This window comes from Chinchilla lanigera, unplaced genomic scaffold, assembly GCF_000276665.1.
Source record: "Chinchilla lanigera isolate Chin_1 unplaced genomic scaffold, ChiLan1.0 scaffold00076, whole genome shotgun sequence".
Classification (NCBI taxonomy): Eukaryota; Metazoa; Chordata; class Mammalia; order Rodentia; family Chinchillidae; genus Chinchilla; species Chinchilla lanigera.
The window spans coordinates 2241453-2251059 of record NW_004955477.1 but is presented as its reverse complement, the minus strand read 5'-3'; the positions used below and the strand labels follow the sequence as shown (position 1 = coordinate 2251059).

General features: G+C 45.8%; 1 long non-coding RNA gene across 1 annotated transcript; it reads left to right on the top strand.

Annotated features, from left to right (window-relative positions):
• The first annotated feature begins 3510 nt into the window (after positions 1-3510).
• Positions 3511-8393, top strand: LOC102029289. The gene is made up of 3 exons (XR_263653.1): positions 3511-3576; positions 3869-3954; positions 8315-8393. It is a non-coding gene; the product is annotated as an uncharacterized LOC102029289 (long non-coding RNA).
• Positions 8394-9607: the final 1214 nt, after the last annotated feature.

Here is a 9607-nt window from a genome sequence, read left to right as displayed (position 1 = left end):
TTAGTGGGAAGTTTGGGGTGATTGATGTAGGGTTATTTCAACAACTCCACAGGGGCCCAACCTTCTTCTTTTCCTATTCTTCTCATCTTTGCTCTGTTCTCATGTTTGCTGCTTCATGGCCTCAAAACAGCTGCCCTGCCTCCAGTTCAGGAAGGGAGGGCTGTCCTAAGGTCTTTGCCTATATCTTTTTTTGGCTAGAATCCTGGTAGATGATCTCTCCTAACTTCCATGGGGTCTAGGCAACGGCTGGTTTTAGCTCCTCGCCTTTTCAGCAGAAGAAGGCAAGGGAGTGCTGTGTGGATGCCCTTCAGGTAGCAAATCTGCTCTGGGGCCTTGGGGAGGATGCATGTAACCTGCTCACCCCAGTGCCTGACACAGATAGGTGCCCAGGATGGGGATATTTTATCTTTATGAGCTAAGCCAAGTAAGGAATAAACTTTTAAATTTTATAGAGCAAATTGGGCCTTACTCAACGAATTTCTTTCTTATTCTTCTCTTGGTCTCCATCATCCTGGTTAGGGTTGCCCTCATGTCCCCCATCTCTGGCAAAGCTCCCACTGAAACTCTGATCATGGGACCTCTCTGAGTGCCCCCAGTTCCCACATACTCTCTCCTCAGCCTGCAGGCTCTGGGCGGCTTGGGAACTTGGTGGTGTCCCCCAGTTATGAAACAATTGCAGTGTTCTCACCAAAGGACACTGTACTATCCTTGGTCCCAGGGCTCAGAAGTCTCGCTCAGCCCCTACTCCTGTCCTACCCTGCTCTCTGCAGTGACGTCAATGCTCAGACCCTGGGAGGAATTACTTGGCCTCCTGACTTCTCCACAGAGATACAGCCCTGATCTGTGGGGCTTTAAGTGTGTTTTTGAAAATGTACTCTTCCAGCTACAATGCAGAGTTGTGATGCTTTATTAACTAGAACACCTGGGGTGTTTATTGCAGTAAGGTTTTCTCTGGGCTCCTGGTTGTTTGTGCATGGTGGTCATAGATTATGCAGGCTGGAGAGGTCAGGGAAGGAAAATTTATTAGTTTCACAGCCAACAGCAGATCTTATTTCATAATCAGCAGCTCACCTCCACCTGGGCTTGACAGCTAATGGACATGAACCTCAAACTGGGAGTCATTTCTCCCAGACTTTAATGGAGACAGATCTCAAGGTGTCTGGGAGCCAGGAAGGGTTGGATGTTAGCAGGGAACAGTGCTGAGTACACATCAGATTTGCCTGCTGAGTCCATTGTGTGAGTCTATTGTGTGGACAGAGGCTGGCGGGGCTGATCTACAGGGAAGCAGATTACGGCAGCTGGTGATTTACTCTTGGATGGAAGGAGGGAGGATGAGTTGAATAACAACCCCTTGGAAAGTGAGAAACAGATCTTTCTACCCAGCCTCCCCTGCTTTATGGACCCTCCAGGGCCCTTGCCAACAAATCTCTTGATCCTGCTGCAGGCTATCGACACAGGAAGAAATAGATGGCTCTGCTGCTTTGTGATGGCTGCCTTGCTTGATGCTTTGGCCAAGGGTATCATCAATCTTGAAATTTTGGGGAAACTGTATGGATTTTTGTTGGGGAGGAGACTAGCTGTATTTGTGGGTTAGAGAGTGGTATAAATTAAAAGCATGGCTCCTGTAGTATTTTTGAAGTTTTCTGTGGCATTTCACATCAATCCTTCAATAATGTCTAGTATTAATTTGTGCACTTCCTATGCATTTGTTCTGTGCTACTGTCTTGTCATGGATGGGTCTTGTGTATTAATCTGATACAACTCTGTGAAGGCAGAGCCATTACATTTTCCTGTGGCTAACAAGGAGGCTCAAGCTCCATGCAGTTGCTCACTAGGCATATCTGAAGTGCTGGACTGAGACCAGAGTTCCTGTCATTCTGTGCTTACTCTGGAATAAATGGCCAGGCAGGTGGGAGCAACTATTGTTGGCTAGGACAGCTAGGGGTGGTGTCCTCTCTCTAGACCTGTTTCTCCCACTAGGAAATGAAAGCTTATCTCTCAGATGATTGGATTTCAAAGGTCAAATGCTCTGTGCCTTTGGGACTGCAAAGAGTAATTTTATGTGTCAATTTGACTGGGCCACTGGATGCCCAGGTATTTGGCTATGTGTGCCTGTGAGGGTGTTTCTGGGTGAGATAAGTATCAGAATGTATGGACTCAGTAAAGTGCAGTTTGTGGTGGGGAATCTGTTACAGTTAGATCTGGGGTGTCCCCCCAAAGCTTCATGTCTGTGGCAAGTGATAGATCAAGGGGGTGCTATACTCATCAATGAATTGGTCCACTGATGACTACACAGATAATACGCTGTTAGGAGGTGAGCTTTGGTGGGGAACAGTGGGTCACAGGGGCAGGCTCTGGAGGGGTGTATCTCTTTTCCTGGCTCCTCTTTCTCTCTCTGCTTCCTGACTGTCGTGATGTGAGTAGCTTTCTCTGCCAGGCTCTTCCACTATACCCTTTCTCTCATGGAGCCAGCAGACCGTGGACTGAAAATGTCAGGCAAAATAAGCCTCTTCTCTTTTTTTAATTTTGGGTATCAGGTATTTTGCAAAGAGAAAAGTGACTAAAATAGTATCATTCACTTGGTTCAAGGACTGAATATAATAACAAGGCAGATGAAGGAAGCCTGTAGCCCTTTTCCTGCCTGATGACTGGTGTTGGAACATTGCATCTCACCTCCTGCTCACACTGAGACTTACAAGCACAGCACCAGCTCTCCTGGTTCCCAGGACTCACAGTGAATGATGCCACCAGCTTTCCTAGGTCACCAGCTTGTAGACAGTAGGCATATTTGGGACCTCTCAGCTTCTATTATTGTGTAACATGTGTACAGTCATTTGTCCCTCAGTATCCATAGGAGATTGGTTCTAGGATATCCCTGTGGTTACAAAAATGTGAAGATGCTCAAGTCCCTTATATAAAATGGTGTGGTCTATGCAGACAACCTACACATGTCCCCTCAATTTAAGGTTGGATCTGCAAAGGCCTACATGTTGAAGGTATGCTCCCAACTGGTGAAAGGTAGTGGAACTTTTAACAGGTGGAGTCTGGTGGAAGAAAGTTAGATGTGTTAGCCTTCTTGCCACTGAGACACAATATCCCACACCTTCAATTTGAAGGAGGAGAGGTTAATTTGGCCCATTGTTTCAGGAGATTCCACCCATATTTAGCTGCCTACAGGGCAGAAACCTGAGGGCAGAAGGGTGTGGTGGAGAAAAGACTCTTAGTTCACAGTGACCAGTGTTACGTTTTGGTGTGAGCAAAAACCAAAACAAAGTAAAAAATGCCTGTACTGCGGGCATGGGAAGGCTGCTGAGAGAGAGACAGATGCAAGGACCTTCTCTGCAGGGAAGACAGGAAGAACAATAGCTATATAGGGCCAGGCTGGAGAGTGGGGTTTTGAGGGGGGGTGGTCTGTCTGTATGATGTGGCAGATGGTGATTGGTCAGGGGGTGGGGAAAAGGAAACAGGATGTTGTAAAAAGGAAGTAGGAAGTTGTAACCTGACCAGGAAGGAGAACGGTGGGCGTGGCTTAGAACATGGCTATCCCTGGGTACACCATGTTGGCTCATTACCGTGGTGAATACATAGAATTTTTAATTTGGGTGGAAACTCCTCAGCCAGGAGCAGAGCAGGGGAATAGTGCTGGAGAGGAAGGGGTCAGGGACTATACAAGTATGCAAGCTTATACCTCCAAGACCAACTCAGACATACCCAGAAGTATTATTTACTAATCTGCTAGGTGTGTTTTAATCCAGACAAGTTGAATATCAGGATTAATGGTCATATTTGGTCACTGGAGCATGACCTCAAGGTCATGGGATTCTTGCCCCTTCCTGACTCTTTCTATTTGCTTCCTGGCTGCTATGAGGAGAACAGCCCTCCTCCATCATGTGCTCCTACCATGATGCTGCCTGAGGCCCAAAGTGATCACAGACTGAAACCTCTTTTCTCCTTGTAAGTCGATTATCTCTGGTATTTTGTTACACTGACAGAAAGCTGACTAACATGCCCCATACATTTTGTATCATCTTTAGATAACTTCTAATGCTTAATCCAGTGTAAATGCTATGTAAGTAGATATTATACTGAACTGTTTAGGAAATAATAAGGAAAAAGTCTGTGCATTTGATCTATGACTGGTTGAACATACTGATGTGGAACCCATGGCTAAGGAAGGCAGTTGTACACATGTCCTGTGATCTCTGTTTCTCAAGAGAACTCTCATTCATACAAGGAGCAGGTTTCTGGCAATGAGGTCTTGTTAATGGTTAACTCCTGCAAAGCATGAAGTAGTGTAAATATGCCTCTCACCACCTGAACTGAAGAACCATACAGGAAAAACCCGTTTATGACTTTCCAGAATGGTCTCCTTTGTAAGTATAAGCTTCTTTCCTTCAGCCCCAAGCCTTGCCCCTTGCTGTATGTAGTTACTTTCTCACTGCCCCACTATTGTCTGGTGGAGTAAGGACATTATCAGATTGTCATGTCCTCAAGCTGAGGCCAGAAGCCAGTGACACAGACCTGAGGTATGCTAGGAGACAGGGAACATCTCTAAAACTCCTAAGAGTCATAGAAGGACAAGAAGTTTCCCTTTGACAGTCTTTCTCAGATACACATTTGCACAGTTACTCACAGGCCCTTGAGGCTGAGAGAGACTAAGAGTACCATCCACTCTGCTTGCTGCCATGTGCTGAGGCCTGCTCTGACAAGCAGCTTTCACCTTAGGCCTGCATACCTTGGTTTGGACTCTCCCAGAATCAGAGTTGACTACCTTACATGGGAGGGGATCACATGAAGTCCTGAGAGGACAGTGGGGAGCTCAAAAAGAATGTAGACAATCAGTCAATCAGTCAATCAATCAGAAAGATACTTGTGCTGCTGGAGGACAATGGGAAACTGGAATCTACCTCAGGTTCTTGCAACAATAGGGCAAGGACAGTGGTGACCCATCTGCCATTTCCCTGTCTGCTGATCCTTTGAGGACTGCTTATAGCAGTGTTATTTCTACAATACCCCTGGTCTGAACCGGACTACCATGTTCCCAGAGCCAAACAAAAGTCTGCAGGCAGTGTTACAAACTGAATGGGAAGGGCCCTCCCTATTTATATTCAGCATGTAATGGTCTTAGGAGGTAGGGAGATGATTAGGTCTTGGGCATGCCATTTTCATGAATGGGATCTGTTCCCCATTAAGAAGGTACTACTTGTGGACCAGTGGTACCTCACCAGGAGTCAAGTGGGTTGTACCTTGGACTCCCTACCATCCAGAACTAAAGGTAATAAGTATGTATTCTTTAAGCTTCCCTGTGTATGATAATTTGTTATAGCAGCCCACGCTGACTGATGCAGACCTAGAGTCCCAGGCATTTGAAGGTAGCAGTTGGTGGGTAGAGGTGAATGTCACAGGCATGGGTGGGGCTTGGGGATGGTTAGCTTCTCTAGTTAACTTGACCAGGCTGTACCTCCAGGATATTTAACCAAGCCCTAATGTAGGTGTTGCTGTAAAGGTATTATACAGATACATTTTTTTTTAAGTAAAGGAGGTTACACTCATCAATGTGGGTGGGCTTCATCCAGTCAGTCAAAGGCCTTAATAATAAAAACCAAGGTTCTCTCAAAAAGGAGAAATTCTGCTTCTAGACTCCAGTATCAACTCCTGCCTGACTTCCCAACCTGCTGGCTTGCCTTACAAACTTTAGACTCCAGGGTACCACGTCAATGTCCCTGGTCAGGTTTCTAGGCTGCGAACCTATGGTACAGATTTTGTACCTGCAGTCCTCACAGTCATGTGAGCGATGGGTTGCTAGCTTCTTCTACTCACTCCTTTGAGCAGCCTGTTCTGACCTTGGACTTCCCAGTTTGCTGGAAAGATCTTCCCCTAGATCCAAAATTGGTGACTGTTGCAGGGTATAAGTGGTCCCCCAAAGGTAGCACATCCCAATTCCCAGAATCTATAACTTGACCTTGTTTGGGAAAAGGGTCTTTGCAGGTGTGATTAAGTTAGTAATCTAGTGATAGATTGTTCTGGATTATGTGGGAACTTCCCAGTTATCATCACCAATGTCCTCAAGAAAGACAAAGGGAGATGTGCAGACAGAAGGAGCAGAGACCAGAGCTTCAAGTCAAGGAATTCAGCAGTACCAGGAGGTGGAAAAGACAAAGAATTGATTCTCCCTGAGAGCCCCTGGAGTGGGTATAATTCTTCTCTTATAATTCCTTAGTTTTGCTCAGTGATACTGATTTGGACCTTCTAACCTTCAGAACTGTGGGAAAATAAATTTGTGTTATTTTAGGTCACCAGGCTTGTGGCAGTTTTTTATAGTAGCTGCAAGAGACCCATCCAGTGTTTCTGGATGTCATCTCATTGCTCCCAGCTCCCCTCCTCTCCCATTACAATGTTCCCAGCATTTGTAGAAGCACCCAGTGCTCCCTGGCTCTTTGTTCTTGTAGGTGAAGCTGAACATTCAGTGTCTTTACCTTTTCCTCATGACACAGATTTGTCTCCTCCTGCCCTCTTCTTGTGGAAAGACCCTAATATCAGTGTTCCCAGGGTTCTTTGCTCAAAAGCAGGATGTGAACAGCACCCACGGAGGGCAACTCTCTTTCCTGTGGTTCATTTGCCGGCTGCTGTGCATGCAATTCAAGTCTCCACAGACTTGGGGGATGCTTTCTTTCAAACCAGAACTACTTTTAGCTGCCACACACACACTGGTTCTGAAGAGGTGGTAGGGTTGTCTTGCTCAATAGCGTTGCCCCATGCTTAGCTCTGGACGTGGTACCATCTCTCAGGGCTTCTGTTACCTTTAACTGACCTGAGACTTGCTCCATAGCAGTAGGGACACAAAGGAAGGATTTCTTTCCTGCAACGTGAGAAGTTGTAGATATGGCTGGAGAGCTCAGCCTTCTTGGGGTCCTGTTTTGCTGACAGGCATGGCTATTCTCATGAAAGGTGCCACATGGTCATCAGCAGCACTACTCCACCTGCACCCCGCTGGCCTGTCCATCCAGCCATCCTGCCCTTGTGGCTGGGTGAATGAGTGGCCTCAGTGTCTGCCTCTCTGTCTTGATCACTCTAGATTTGAGGGTGTGCTCTTAGGGAATCCTCCTTCAGGTTCCAGTTCCCACACTAGCTCTTCTTTCTCGAGAGGCTTCCTCAGAGGTTGTGGGGTACATGTCCACGCTAAATCTGATAAATACTACATTTTTTCACTTGGCAGTGAAAATCTTTGCCAATGAAACCGCATGTGTGCTATTTTTTTTTTTTCCTCCGATACCGGGAACCGAACTCAAGACCTTGCGCTTGCCAGGCAGGAGCTTTTGCCGCTGAGCTAAATCCCCAGCCCCTTCATATGTGCTATTTTTGGTAGGAATCGAGCAGAGAGGGGTAGGATTTAGATCCAATAACCCACCTGTGGGTGTTAAGAGACCGCTAGGAGAGTCAGGAGACAGTGCAGAGAGTGCAGACTCAGGCATGGCTGTGACCACATCTTCCTCTGTTATTACTATTATTTTTATCATTGAATAAATATCTGTGCAATTTAATGAATGAGTGATGCATGCTTCCTAGTAGGGAGTCTTTTGGGCATATTAAGGGGCACTAGTCAATTTTTAGGGGTAAAAGTAAGAAGAACGGGTTGTAATCATTGTCCAGTAAAGACTAGGGAAGGTAAGGATCACAGCTAGGAAGAGTGCATTTCCAGTTTCTTTTAGGCTTCTTGATTGTTCCAACCTGGCTTTTTGGGTTTCTGAGCATGGCAGGCAAGATCACACGAGCTCCTCCTGATGGCGTTGGTTCCCTGTGGATCTTCACATGTCCATTGCATAACGATTTGAAGGAACTATGGATAGAGGATGAAAGTGCTGCAATGCACAAAGGCCAGACCTGCACTGGGCTCTGCTAGAGTTTGGAAGTTCAATCCAGGAATCAGTGCCAGCCCAAACCAAGGCTGAACTGCATGACCTTTCATACAGGGTAGATTGTCCCTCTGTGGCCACTCCTCCGGCTGAATCCAATTCCCAGCATGGTCTCTACCACTGCTCAGTCCTGGCCTGAAGTCCAAAATGTCTGGCGGCTGAGTCCAAAAGTATTATTGCCATAGTTTGTCACTAACTTCCAAGGAGTAATCAACTACAAAATTAAAGATCACTAACTAGCTCTCCAAAGTTCTCAGAGTCCTACTTATTTACTTATTTACTTCAGTAACCAAGATGCTCATGGCTAAAACCATAATGTCAGTTGCTAAAGGATCTTGTTAAAATGCAGATTTTGATTTGGTAGCTCTGGGGTGGAACCTAAAATTTTGTATTCCTAACAGTCTTTCAAGAGGTGTTAATATTGCTGGCTGAGGACCACACCTGGAGCAGGAAGAATCTGGATTCTGTGGGTTCACTGGGTGAGTATATGTTGTGCTTCCAACTCAGACCATTATCTGCAAAGTTTAAGCACACTTCAAACAAGTTGCTATGTGTCACTGTGTAGAATGCTGTTTTCATGATTTTTTGCTCTTAAGATGTGTGTATCTGAGCTGGGTGTAGTGGCATACGCCTGTAGTCCCAGCACTTGGGAGGCTGAGACAGGAGAATCACTGTGAGTTCAAAAGCAGCCTGGGCTACAAAGTGAATTCAAGCCCAGCCTGAACTGCATAGTGAGATCCTGTCTCAAAAAGACAAGAAAAAAAGATGTTTGTATCTGTAACTTCATTAAGAGATAACGTATCCTTATTTTGCCAAGAATCAAAAATCAAGCAGAGTCATTTCCAGAAGTACACACCTGCTCAGGGTCTTCATTCTCAACGGGCTTCAGACTTTAAGTGGATTAAATAATGTCCCCTCCTGCAAACTCTCCGGGGCTCTTCTTCTAGAAGCAATCAGTGTCTGAGTGATCTGGATCCACATTGAGACAGAGGGCACTGGAGACTCAGATGTGACAGTACTATTTCCTTGTGTCTGAGGCACACTAATGCAGGAGATTCAAAATAAAGCTCTATGTCTTTGCACCCAACCCATACCTTCTGTCTTTTGCTTTTGTGGGGAACATCACTGGGCTCCCAGCCTCTTACTGCCGAAGCCTGACTTTTACTTTGACCTCTGAGCCTTTTATGGGTGGAGAGCATGTTAATCCATCTTTGTGACTCTAGTAGCTGGCTTACCAAATGCCTAATAAATATGTGGATTAAATGCATACCTCTCAGATGGCTTTTACTTTATCTCTCTGACTTGCAACATAAATAACATGTACCCAGAAACAGTTAAGGCACGTTCTGGAAAGTGTTCCGGGAAGTGTTCCGGAAAGTATTCCTAAGCCTATAAACTCAAGTAGGAGTGGCATGGGGGCTGTTTTGTCGAACCCCTGGGTGAGTAGATCGGGGGTCAGGAGGGGCTGATGACTTGGCCCCAAGTATTGCATAGCAAATTTAAGAATAGCCGACCTAGAACCTGGCTACCTGCTTCTTCCTCCTCCTATGGGATTCTGTCTATTTTTTTCCACTTAGAAAAAGAGAAGAAAGAAATGAAGAAAATGCTCCAAAGTACATAAAGAAAGGAGGCTGTGCCTATGAATTTTGTTCTCTGGGCTTGGGGGCCCCAGCTGCTGATGTCTCTGAGACCTC